Source organism: Lichenostomus cassidix, chromosome 4 (assembly GCF_008360975.1).
Source record: "Lichenostomus cassidix isolate B80296 chromosome 4, HeHo_3.0, whole genome shotgun sequence".
Taxonomy (NCBI): Eukaryota; Metazoa; Chordata; class Aves; order Passeriformes; family Meliphagidae; genus Lichenostomus; species Lichenostomus cassidix.
Window position 1 is genome coordinate 2,296,785 of NC_139484.1, and position 12,039 is coordinate 2,308,823.

At 39.5% G+C, this 12,039-nt stretch overlaps 1 protein-coding gene across 11 annotated transcripts in view; it reads left to right on the forward strand.

Moving 5' to 3' along the window:
• The window catches only part of LOC146437682 (uncharacterized), a 135,457-nt gene that overhangs the window by 34,328 nt on the left and 89,090 nt on the right, over positions 1-12,039 (forward strand). The window contains exon 4 of one of the 11 annotated variants that reach the window (XM_085057624.1): positions 9,186-9,421. The exons of the other annotated variants lie outside the window; for them this stretch is intronic. The gene's annotated coding sequence lies outside the window, so the exon portion shown is untranslated. Of the gene's footprint in view, positions 1-9,185; positions 9,422-12,039 lie in introns of those variants that run through there. 11 annotated transcript variants of the gene reach the window in all.

Genomic DNA, 12,039 nt, shown 5'->3' on the forward strand with positions numbered 1-12,039 from the left:
GATTGTCATGGAGAATGTTGCTGTCCCTGGCTGAAGTGCAGCCCGCCTGGAAATGCAGGGAAGAACAGATCCAATCAAAACCTGTGGGGTTTGTGTGTTTGGTTTTATTTTTCCTATATGTACTGCTCAAGTAATCAGTCTGCTGCTTAATTAAGCTTTCAATTTGGGACAGACCAACCGAGATGAAGCATCATTTTTCTCTTTTTTTTGGCCTTTCAATTTTCTTCTCTCTCTATCTTTGTTGTTATGCCGTGGGCACCCTCGAAGAAACTTTTCTTCTTTTCATCACCACAGCAGGACTGTTGAGTACCAGCATGGCAAAATGTACTCAGTGGCAAAGTAATGACTCAGTTGCATCTTATTTTCACTCCATCTGTATCAAGGATTATGTGCTGTTCAAGACAGTTGTGTTTCCAAATTAAAACTGTTTATTCATTTTACTAATGAAATGCTAATTAAAAGACAAAAATACTATTACCAATAGCAAACGGTGCTTGGAACCAAACTGCCTTTTGATCATGGAAAAGACCAGGGCTATTAAGAATAACCGTATATTTTCTTTCTTGAAAAACATGTATTAAGCCTTCAAATGAACGTGGCTTAACTGCTAAGTAATTAGGATGGGTAGCTGCAATGTTCTCTCTGCACCTGCAATGATTAGAATCAATATCTGTTCTGTATCAAACTGCAAACCTTTCTGTTGTACTTATCAAAACACCTGTCTCACTTCTCAGTTTCCAAAGCTCTCTGTACAGTAGCTACAGCAGCTCCAGGTCTATAAAGTCATCTCCTGCACATCCATCAGTCATTTCATTTGCCATTTTCTGTCTTTTCTTTTATCATTCTCATTGTAGTTGAATCAGCCTCCTACTCCTGGAACTGGGGTCAGAGGGATTTGGTATCACCATGTGTTAAACCATTCCAGCTCTTATTCTGAGCTCAGGGTTAGATCTGCCCTCTTATCCTCACTTCCCTCTCTTACCATTTCCCTGTTCCTGAGCACTGAGCTCCTCGGGAGGTTTCACACTGATGGTGTTCACTGTAGCCTCACATGTGTTAGAAACCAGCTCTGGCAGGACTGCTGTGCTGGGGAATCCTGAAAATCCAACGTGACCTTTATGTGAAGGGAAATACCTGCAACGTGCAGCCCTGAAAACCAAAGTGAAAATTAAGTTTGGAACCGTAAAAATAAAACCTCACGGCTTTATTTGAATGATTAAATGGTGCATTCAGCAGCAAGGAGCATGTTTTCTCGAGTGCCTGAGATCTGCTATAGCCTCCTTAGGCTAAGGAACTGCAGCCTCCTTAGCCTTGGCCTCTTGCTGAGTGCTACTTAGTGCTTGTTGTGGTCATGGCTTTTTACAGCTTGGATTCTGGCCAGCTGGAAATTTCCTGAGACCACAGATCCATTTCACTTAGGCCAGTGGACATCCATCAGATGCTGACAATGTATGCTACACACTCTCATTTGTTCCATCTAGCTGCTGTTTGTGGAGGCATTTGGATAGAGAAGGGCATGGGGCTGGGCAGGCTCTACGTAACATAAACAATCTAATATATATATATATATAGCTATTACACCTGTAACCTCTCCCTCAGGCAGAGTGTTTGTCAGACAGGAGAGCTGAATTGCCATGAGCATTCATGCATATCAGAATCCTCAGTAAATGCTTAGTATGTGGTTTATTGAAAGTGCTGTTAACTGAAGGGCAGGGCCTTATTTCTGAGTTGTCAGGAGGTACAGATTTCTGCTGGTGGGAAAGTAATTATCGATAGCCTCGTCTCATCCCTTTATTTATCTGGTCCCTGTGACTTGACTGCTTCATGAACTTGACAAGAAAAATACATATTTCCCACTTCCCCATGAGAGGAGGGAGCAGAAAGCCAACATAAGGTGAGACAGATCATCATTTTAAACATACCTTAGAGGCAAATGAATATCAAATGGTGTTGCCAAAAATCCCTGTATGAAGCCATTGCCGATTTTCACCAAAGTTCAGTGATGTATCAGCTTGAAATGATTAACCTCTTAGCCTCTGAATGCCTCCTGTTATTGATGGCATGAACATACCGGGTTTGTTGATGTGGGGCTTTTTTTGCCGTTTTAAAAAGTTGTTGTGTTTTTTTAGTGACGCATTTCCTGGACACCAGTGTGTCCAAATCCGTAACCCTTTGTCCATCACTGTGCATACTATGTGCATCGCAGGATCTCCCTTACGGCAGATGATGATGAACTCAAGCCCTTGTCCTTGGCATGGTACAGCTTACTTCTATCACTAATCAAAAGGTCTAAATCCCCCAAAAGATCTTTATCTGTTTTGCTGATCCACAGAGGATTTGTGCAGTAGGGAGACAATTATGGGTTCCCTTCCACTTGAAAAAAAGTGGCTAAAGAGGCTCCCGTGCTCCCTTTGTCATGCAAAACCAGTCATCGACTTCCCTGGTACCACTAGTGTGAACAGCCGGGGATTTGCATAAACAACTTCAGGGCAATTGACAGATTTCTATCTGGGAACTGAAATCCCACTGGCTAATCTGAATTTCCGATTACTGGCAATGTGAAACACCCTTTGCTCAGGGGTGACCTGTGAAAAACTCCGCTCTGCAGCTCAGGGTGAAGTCTTTGCTGGGCAGGCTGAAAAGGAGAAAAGGCAAATGCAGACTGTCTTGGTGCTTGGTACTCTTGGATTTAATTCAAAGTTTTATGTTTTCTTGCCTGTAGCCAGGGGAGATTAAGCTGCAGGTCGTTTGCTAGATGAAGGCTGCTCTGAGTTCCACCACCTGCAGTCCTCGGGAAGTGTCTGCTGAAAGACACCAGTGCAGATCTTGAGTGAGGAGATTATTCCTTATTCAAGCAAACCACATTGAAATAACTCAGTTTAAAACTTACAATTTTACTACTTCGTAATATGCTTCTACATGTAGAAAACTTTAGTTATGAACTCTCTTTATAAATAAAGGAATGCTGCTTTTTAGACCTGTATAAGAGCCTGAGCTGGGCCAAGGTGAGGCTCCCTAACTGCTGCCTGGACAGTACATGTTCTGTAACATTATTAGTATCTCAAACTCGTGCTTCATTCACATCTTCTGGGCTGCATATCTTAAGGAAATTCTAGATGCACAGTTCTGTGCAAGAATGATTCCTCCACATGAAATTGCAGAATTTTTATGGGGTTCCACTGAATCATAGGTCAAGTGCGGGGCAGGTGGGGGAAGTGAAAAAATAATCGTAAAAGAATTTTTAATCTAATGAAATTGCCACTCTTTGATTTGTTCTTCTCTAATAACATCTTTTAAAGTCTATAAGTAATGCAAGAAGACAGGGTGTTTTCTGCAGGAAAGATGGACTTTTAAAAAGATCTTTTGATGCCACGTTTCGGACAAGGTGTTAATGCAAATTTTTAGGGAGACTGGTAGGACTTGTAAATATGGTTGACAAGGATATTTTCCAGCTTTTTGCCAACTTCTGTCATTTTCTGTATGACACAGTTCTGTGTATCTCTGCAGGTTCTTAAAAATGTGGGTTAAGTGGCAGAAAATCCTAGGGAATAAGGTGTGATGTCCATGCCTCTCTTTTTAAATGCAAGATAAAAACAACCCAAAACCTCACTTTTACACCTACTCTTTCAAAAATATGAGAAAAGATAAGTTTTTCCTATTGGGGATAAGCTGCTTAAATGATTTCAAAATATTTAAGTTGAGACTGAGAACAATAGGGAAAAATGTGATGGAGTGGGAGATTCAGGGAGTTTTAATCAACCGAATAAAGACACTTTATAATGACAGTCAATCCCAACAAAAACTGTCACTGTAATTCACCTGTAATGACTCTCCACAGAGAGAGCTGTCAATACCAATCTAGTTTAATAACAGCCTCCTACCAAACAAGGAATGTTTGTACTGAGTACATTTCATAGAGCAGGTGAATGGTTTTTGCTATGTTATGTGTAAATCAGTGTATTTCCATTATTATCTTGGATTTTTCTTTGGGCCAGTGTTTCTATCCAACTCTGGTTTTTAAGGTTAGAAATTAATTGGTATTTAAATTATTTCAGATAAGGATTTTGTTTCTCTTTGTGGTGCCATGTATTTGTACAAAAGCTGGGAGGCCACTCATTATCTGAATAGGAGAAATTTTACTGTGACACGGGTATTTGTTATTAAATTACTTCTCAAAGATAGATCCCTTTTGAACTCTATTCAATTTCTTTTATGCCTGGATAAAATATATCCAGGGGGAGCTGGAGCTGATATAATTCAACCCAAATAGGAACTGTTGTTTTGCAGTAAACTTTCTGAGTGATATCTCAATGTTTTGATTTATTACAAGATACATATATTAAATAATAAGCCTAGGTATTATAGACACAAAATTTTAGTTATAAGTTTTCATTTTCCTTGTAAATGTATTTGGAGCTCAAATTATGTGCCTGAGCAGTCTCATAATTACTGTAGTTGACAAATACCTTTTAGGTAACTCTCCTCTTCCTCCTCCTCCTCCACTTTCAGAAGTTTATCTACTGTTGCAGAAAAGGGAAAAATAAGTATTTCCTGCAATCCTCTTGGTAAATTTAGTATGTAAGTGGTGAATGGAAGACTTCAGATTTCAGGGTTGTCATGGTTGAAATTGCTCCCAGTGTACAAAAAAGTGGTTAGGGCTGCGTTATCCAGTGCTAGTTGGAAACAAAATGGAATTTTGCATTTTATAGTCATAAATGGTATTTAATAGTACCCATTTTTATTGCCATTAGTAATAAATCGCATGTTTACCCTAAGATCTTGTGGAATTTTGCTCAATGAAAGATCCTAAAAACACTCCTTCACAAACCCAGTGGTGCAGAATGGTTTGCAATTTAAAACACCTTGCGATGTTTCACTGCAGTTCTGAGTTTAGGAATTGTTTGCTGTTTTGCATGTAGAAAATCAAACCTGGCAGCAGCCAACTGCCCTAACTCCCATTAAATATTGGCCTTTTCTTGGGAGCAATCAGTGGAATATTTCCAGAAAATAATTTTAGGTTGCCAAATAATCCCAATGAAATTTTAGGTAGAAGTAGTTATGCTGTGATTCGCAGTTGACTTTGCCCAAAAATTTCTATTTATAAACCCCAAGTTATTAATCAAACACCACAGCCCCTGGTATGACTTGAAGGAGAGGACCATGTGGTATTTCTGTAGTCAGTCTTTATCAGGATTTTGGACTGAGCTAAAGGACTTTCTACCCATTTATCATTACTAATAACAGCCGTGCCCTTGTCTCATGCTATTGACAAATGATTTTGTTTCAACGCCTGTATTGGTATTTTGGCAACCCTTCAAATGCACTGAAGCACTGCCTTCATTAGTGTAATGAGAAATGCATTTACATTTCATCCTGAAGAAGACAACTAGCTGGGAGCTATATTTATGGAACATAAGGTTGCTCAAGTATTTTAAAAATATGAACATATGCAATAAGTTATTTGTTCAAGCTGAAAATATTGTTCAGTGTGTGTCCTAATGAATTTCAGGTGTTGCAGCTAATGTACCTTTGGTACTAATAATCTGAAAATGTGTCCTTGCTGTATTATGGTAGAAACGCATTTTCAGTTTTTCTTTTTAGGTAAAATGACTCTTTGAATAGCTTCTCAAGAGTATTTTTATAGGACTGGCAATTCTTGTTATTAAAAGTAAATATTTAACCTGTTCTCAAGCATCTTGGGTGGTAAAAAGTGGAGAAGGTGCATTTCAGACAAATAACCTTTATTTGAAAGAACTGGAGCCAGTTGGCCACACATGTAAAGTGAATGGAGCCTTTGAGCCTTTCTGGTAAAAAGATGCAACTGAACTAAAGGCCTTTGATAATTAGGCAACAAATCCAGTGCTTGAAGTTGAGTCTTTTACTGACATCAGTGGAGATGACTTGAGGCTGGAGATAATAAGAAAAGCTTGACCAGACAGAAAGCGTCCCTCCCAACTGTACTTCAGACTGCATGAAAACCTGTGTAATAAATAAGAAAAATTGATAAAGGGAAAACCAGAAGAAACAAGGTGTAAGCCTTTCACTATTTTATATATCAGAATAATGAGCTTAGTGAGTGTCAGGAATTAATACAACATCCTTGTAGGTCGAGTCTTTACATTGGCTTTGGAAGGTTTAGAGAAACACTGGCTGTTTAGGAGCAAAGATCAGTATTTTCTGTTTCAGGACTGAGACAGTAATCTCAGAAATCTAAAGCAAACTGCTTTAGCTACCAAGAAAAGGAGAGAAAATCTTGCAAGGAACCTAAGAGATAGGTGATATCAGAAACACTGTGCAGTGCCTCATAGATCACATCGTATTTCCAAGCAGAGATTCAAACTGATAAAGCAGCCCAAAGAGTTTTTCGATGGAAGTGAATGCAGCAGCTTGAATTGTAAGTGATAAAGGAATAAAATATGGGTTTGTGCTGCTGGACTTATAAGTAGACTGTAATGTAAACTGGGCAGTAGTAGGACCACACCATTAGAAAGACAAAATACCATGCATTTATATTTATTTTCTAGATTTATATCTCATCAAATTTGTCAAACATATTATTTTTCACCAAGAACTGTGCAAGTCTCTGTTCTTTTTCTTCATTTGTAAATAGTCATTTAGCAGTGCAACATTTCAAAACTGAAAATCCCATCAGAATCAGTGGCACAGTTGTGAATGTTTTGCAGATGAAGCACAGCTTTGGTGCCTGCCTCATCTCGGCAATACTTGTGAAAAGATAAGGCCCATCATTCCTCAAGGCTCTATAAACTGGAAAGGCATTTCTCAGGCTTGAAATGCTAAGTGATACTGGGAAGTTGTAATAGCTTAGAAACTAGAACTAAAAGCTGGCAGAAGTATCTTCAAGGTCCTGTTTCCTAATTCTCCTCTGGGCAGTTTGGAAACTCAGAGGCAAACATGCCTTTCCTTCGGTATATTTTTACATTTTTTCCTCATTTTTGTACATGTTTTTCTCTTACCCTTTGTCTCATGGCTGTGTGGATCACCCTGATGGATCACAGCTGGTGCCCTGCTGGTGTTCAGACCCCACAGAAATGTGGGCACACCACTGACTGAGCAAATGGTGGGGGTTTTCACTCTGAACTTCCAATTCTCAGAATTTGTTGTAAGGTTTTGCACATTCAAATACCTTTTTCCTAGCTAGAAAATTAAATTAAAGAAATGGAACTATTATTACAGTTCTGTACAGGAGTGCTAATAATATAAAATATATAGTTCTTAGGGGGAAAATTCAAATATAGTAGGTGATTAGAGTGGTATTACTGGCTGGCAAACGAAAAATCACTGTAAGCTGAACAGCAGGATGTGAGGATATTGTGGTGAATTATAAAAACATTTGGCACATTGCTAGAGTTCCTCTCTATGGTGTTGTGTTATCTCATTTCAAATGTTGTAATTAAAATTGAACAAACTTTAAATTAATGTAGCTGAGACTTATCTTCCCAAATGCACTCTTAAAATTTTCCTCTGTCCTTATTTTGCATCAGAGAGATTGGGAATAGAGAATTGTCCTAAGGTCCTGGAATCTCTGCAAGCTGAGTTGAGAATCTTGTGTTATTGCTCAGACCTTCATCAAGTGTTTACCACACATAATGAGGCTGGGAAAGAGAATTTTGATTTGTTAATTTTGAATATATCAAAATAAATGAGAAATACACTTGATGTGAAAGCCTGGGGGAGAACTGTAAAGGAGCTGCTTATATGCTTTATACTATTTCAGTAAAAGAAGCAAAACAATGTTTGTATTACAGTTTGATCAGTAGGTGCAGCCATTTTAAACCTTGGGTGAGAAGAAATAAGAAGGAATTCCTGGAACCTGTTTGGTCAGTCTGTTCTTGCTGTGGAAGGCTTAGAGTAGCAAACCCAGTTTGTCACTCCTAGAAGATGGTAAAGGAATGCTGCTCATATAAAAGGTCTCCAAAGTAAGCATCTGAAAATCAAAACCAGCAGGACATTCCTTTGAAAGCTTCTCTTCCAATTATTATTGGTATTAAAGTTTTTTCTTCCTGTGCAAGATCTGCAAAGCCAGGCATGGCTCTGGTTCTGCAGTGCCTTCCAGTCAGCTAATCTCCAATTTTTTTTGTTTTAAAGCACGTCTTAAGTAAGTGCTGATGAAGGCCTGGGCCCTTGGTAGCAGTCAGGAGATGATTTACTGTGCCTCCCTGACACTTCAGAGGGTAGATGATGATTTCAGCTTCTCCAACTGCACCATGATCAAATGGAGTTCCCAAACTGTCCAGTATTGACTGACAAAAAGTTGATTTCCCCAAGGCTGCTCTGACTCAATTGATGGCACAGCTCTGTCAGAGAAGAATTTGTATCTCCATTTAATTTATGTTTGTGTTAGTTTCCTTCCCTCTGTCAGTTTCATTAACAGGGCCACTGGAGGTTTTCCCCACATTTTTTTTAATGTCTGTTGATGCTCTTGGGGAAGGAAAATATGCTGAGTAAACTTAGGCAGGAGGTCACACTGTGGAGTGTTCCATTTTGCTGATCCTTCCTTAATACTGAATGTGATTTCTGATATTTAGATTACTCAGTTGTATCCTTAAGCATATGATTTCATCTGGAAAAACGAGCATCCTTGAGATCAGCTAAAGATAATTACAGGACCTCTACAAATTCATTCATGCATACAAATAGTCTGGTACTAATATAGTGCTATTTGAATTTTTTAACAGAAGCATATCAGTACACTAGATAGCAGAGAAGAAGACCAAAGACATCTCTTGTTAGGTTCTGCCTCCAAGACTTTTGTTTCAAAGCTTTGTGCCTATTCCAGGTTGTATCTTTATAGCCTGTAATCAAATTTTTCCACAGAATACTGGTTTCTTCATTTCTGGTCAATCAGTTTGGCTCACCTAAGTTGTTCTTGTCTTTCCTGGGTTTCATTTAAATTTTTACAAAGGAGTTGGTTCTGTTCTATGCTGAAATTCAAACTGTGAAATATTTTCAGAAGACATTGTTGTTCAGAGTTGAGTGGATTATATATGAGTATTTTACCTGGTTTTTACAGCTTTTCCTGTGGTGCTTCCTATCTTTTCTTTTTTTTAAGATGGAATATCACTACCCTGGATAACTTAATCTACAGTCAATAGCTGTAGGGCAAATGTTCATACATTCTCTGTCGATGATACTTTCACACCCCTCTGTCTTCCTTGTTTATTCAGGTTGGAATTGGAATTGTCCTCTGTCCTGGAGCTCTTTGGTTATTGTGTCATTGTGTGGAAACCAGGGGTGTCTCGTGTCATTAGAAAGCTTATGTTGAAAGCCATCAAAGGAGCAAAGATTTTGGGTTTAAAGGCATCAAATCACATGACAAACTCTTAAGGATCCCTCAGTGACTATTTAGTGAATGCCAGTGCCTTCCTGATTGCTGCTTGTTGCTCCTTTCCCTCCTGAGCCCTCGGGTATCATATCCCCGCATAATCCCGAGGCTCCAAAGGAAGGAACCACCTGCTGTTCCCTTGGCTCCTGCTGGGGAGCTGAGCCCTTGGTGTGCCATTGCAGCCCCTGATTCATAGGTTCGGCCCTGATTTATACGTTCAGCATGCTTTCAGTGCCTTACACTCTGCCATCAATTTACACCGTAATTGCTCCGAACTCTAGCTGCATTGTCATGCAAATGAAGGCGTTTGTTTACTGCTTCCAAAATAGCCGACATCATAACAGATCTTTGTAGAGGACCCAAGGAGAGATGAAAGAACAACCTCACTTAATCAGCTTACACAAAGATGAGACAGGAGGGGCTGCTGTGGCTGTAACTTGCTGCCATGTGTCTCCTGAGACGCTGGATCTCTGCAGCCATGTGCCGGCAGTGGCACACGCCAGAGATCAGCCCTTGCACTGCTAATCTCCTTCCAGGAGTCCTCCTGGAGATACCAGCAGACCTCATATTTTTAATGGGTCTGGGTCTTTCAGCAGCACTGTTTCCTCTGCTGGGTTTTGTAGTGATTCACCTTCTCTCTTGTGAACATGTCTGAATTGTACCAACAAATGGCGTAATTACCTGGAGTTTATTAATAGCTTGTAAGGTCAAGCACAACAATAATAAAAACTCCAAACCTCTGGGTGGATAGCCTGTCTGAGATGATTAGCTCCTATCTCCTTGATCCTGAAGATCCTACTGGCAATAGATATCATTAGGAAATCTGAATCTCTATCCCATTATCTACCATTGGTGCTTCCAATTCATCATTTAGCCTTTTCATCCTTACTCTAGCTAGAATATCTTTGAGACTGCTGTGGTAATAATATCCAACACTGGGAATCCGTATCAGTGTTTTGAGTTAGGAGTAAGCTGAAAGCATAGATAATGCAGAACTACCAGCACCTGAAAAAATAGCACTAAGGTTTCTAATTTCATCATCTGGAACAGAGCTGCAGCTATTTCACAACATCTGATCTCATAAAAAGGCCTTTTCTAAGAGAGAAGATCATCACTAAGGTGCATGGAATTGATTCCCCTTTCAGCAGTTCAGTGTTGGGCAGAGTGCCCAGACTAAATGAGCTTTTAAGGCCCTGCACTTAGAGTGATGCATTTTGTAATTTTTTTTTTCTTTTTTAGTGCTTGATTTATTTGATTATATTTATCAAATTAACAGAAATTGATTAGAAGACCTCTGTTTCAGGGAACTGCCAGAATATAGCTGTATTAGTGGGGAGGAAAAATTCTTGGCTGTCTAGTCAGAAAGGGATAAATTACTTTGTGATTACCAAGAGAGAAAGGGGGAAGTCTGAACTTGTGTTCCTATTCAGATTGGTTTAAGTATGTGCTGAACTACTAAACTGCTTTATTAGCCAAATTTACCTAGGGACAAATTGGTTCAGCCACTGCAAGTACTGAGAACTATTCAAGAAAACTCCTTTTAGACTGGTGCAGAGAGGGGACTGTTGCCCTTGAAAACAGACAGCCAATTTATGGAGGGAAGCTGAGGAACCTGATGAATGCCAAGCATCCACCCTCAAAGGGAACAGAGGAACAGGGTTGTCTGAAGGTGAAAGCAATGGTGCAGCTCGCCCAGAGCACCTTTCTGTTCAGGCAGAACTCCTTGGTTTCCAGCAGCTTTTGGTACAGTTTGCAGTGCTGGGACCCCTGTCCTGCTCACGGGGTTAGTGAATAATGAGGGCATAAAAATCAGCAAGGTGGGTAAAATCCTGTGTACAGGCTACTGGAAATAGGTATCCGTTTTCAGATATCCTCCAGAGAGTACTGCAGCACAAAAACCTGGAGGATGTAATTTTCCTGTCCTTGCTGGAAAAGGACGTGGTAATGGGAAAAAGAAAATTGTGTGCTTGTCTGCAGGACAAGCTAGGAGTTTTCACTATTGAAACAGCTTTTACTCCCCATATTTCTTAGATAGACCTTGGATGTCTGCATTCAAAGACAGAAGCATAAAAGCAATTAAGTAATTAGAATAACTGCCCAGTGTACTTGGAATATAACGTCATCTAGTAGTAATCTGGTCATGCTGTTATTCAGGAACTCTCTCTAGACTGAGTTTCTTAGGAAAACAATTTCTGATTTAGGTTATTGTAAATATCTTCCATCTTTTATCTCCTAAATAGACTGGGTTCTCTAACCCTCTTCCACAGATGAGATGTTTTGCTGCTGCACTCTGTAACTCTCACTCTCTCACTTTGTGACTCTCACCTGGTTCTCTTCAGGCACCTTTTGATAGCTCTGCACTGTTCCATGTCTGTGATGTGTTACCATCAGTCTTCTCTATTGCATTAAAATACTACAGTAAGCCAAGCCTGTCAAAACTGGCACAGTGCTCCTAATGTGTTTTATTCTTATTTGGAGACATAGGTGATAAAGCATATTTGAACTGCTGGATTTAGCAAAAGGTTAGCAAATATGGCTAAAATAAAACAGGAAAAAAGCCATAAGAAGGAAGAAGGTACTTGTCATGCAAAGATGCCATCATAGTACACTGCAAATAATTTCCTTTATTTCGTGTCTGATCTTTTCTTATCAGAGTTTTTTCCAGTTACAGGGGACAAGGCAGAAAGATTGTAAAC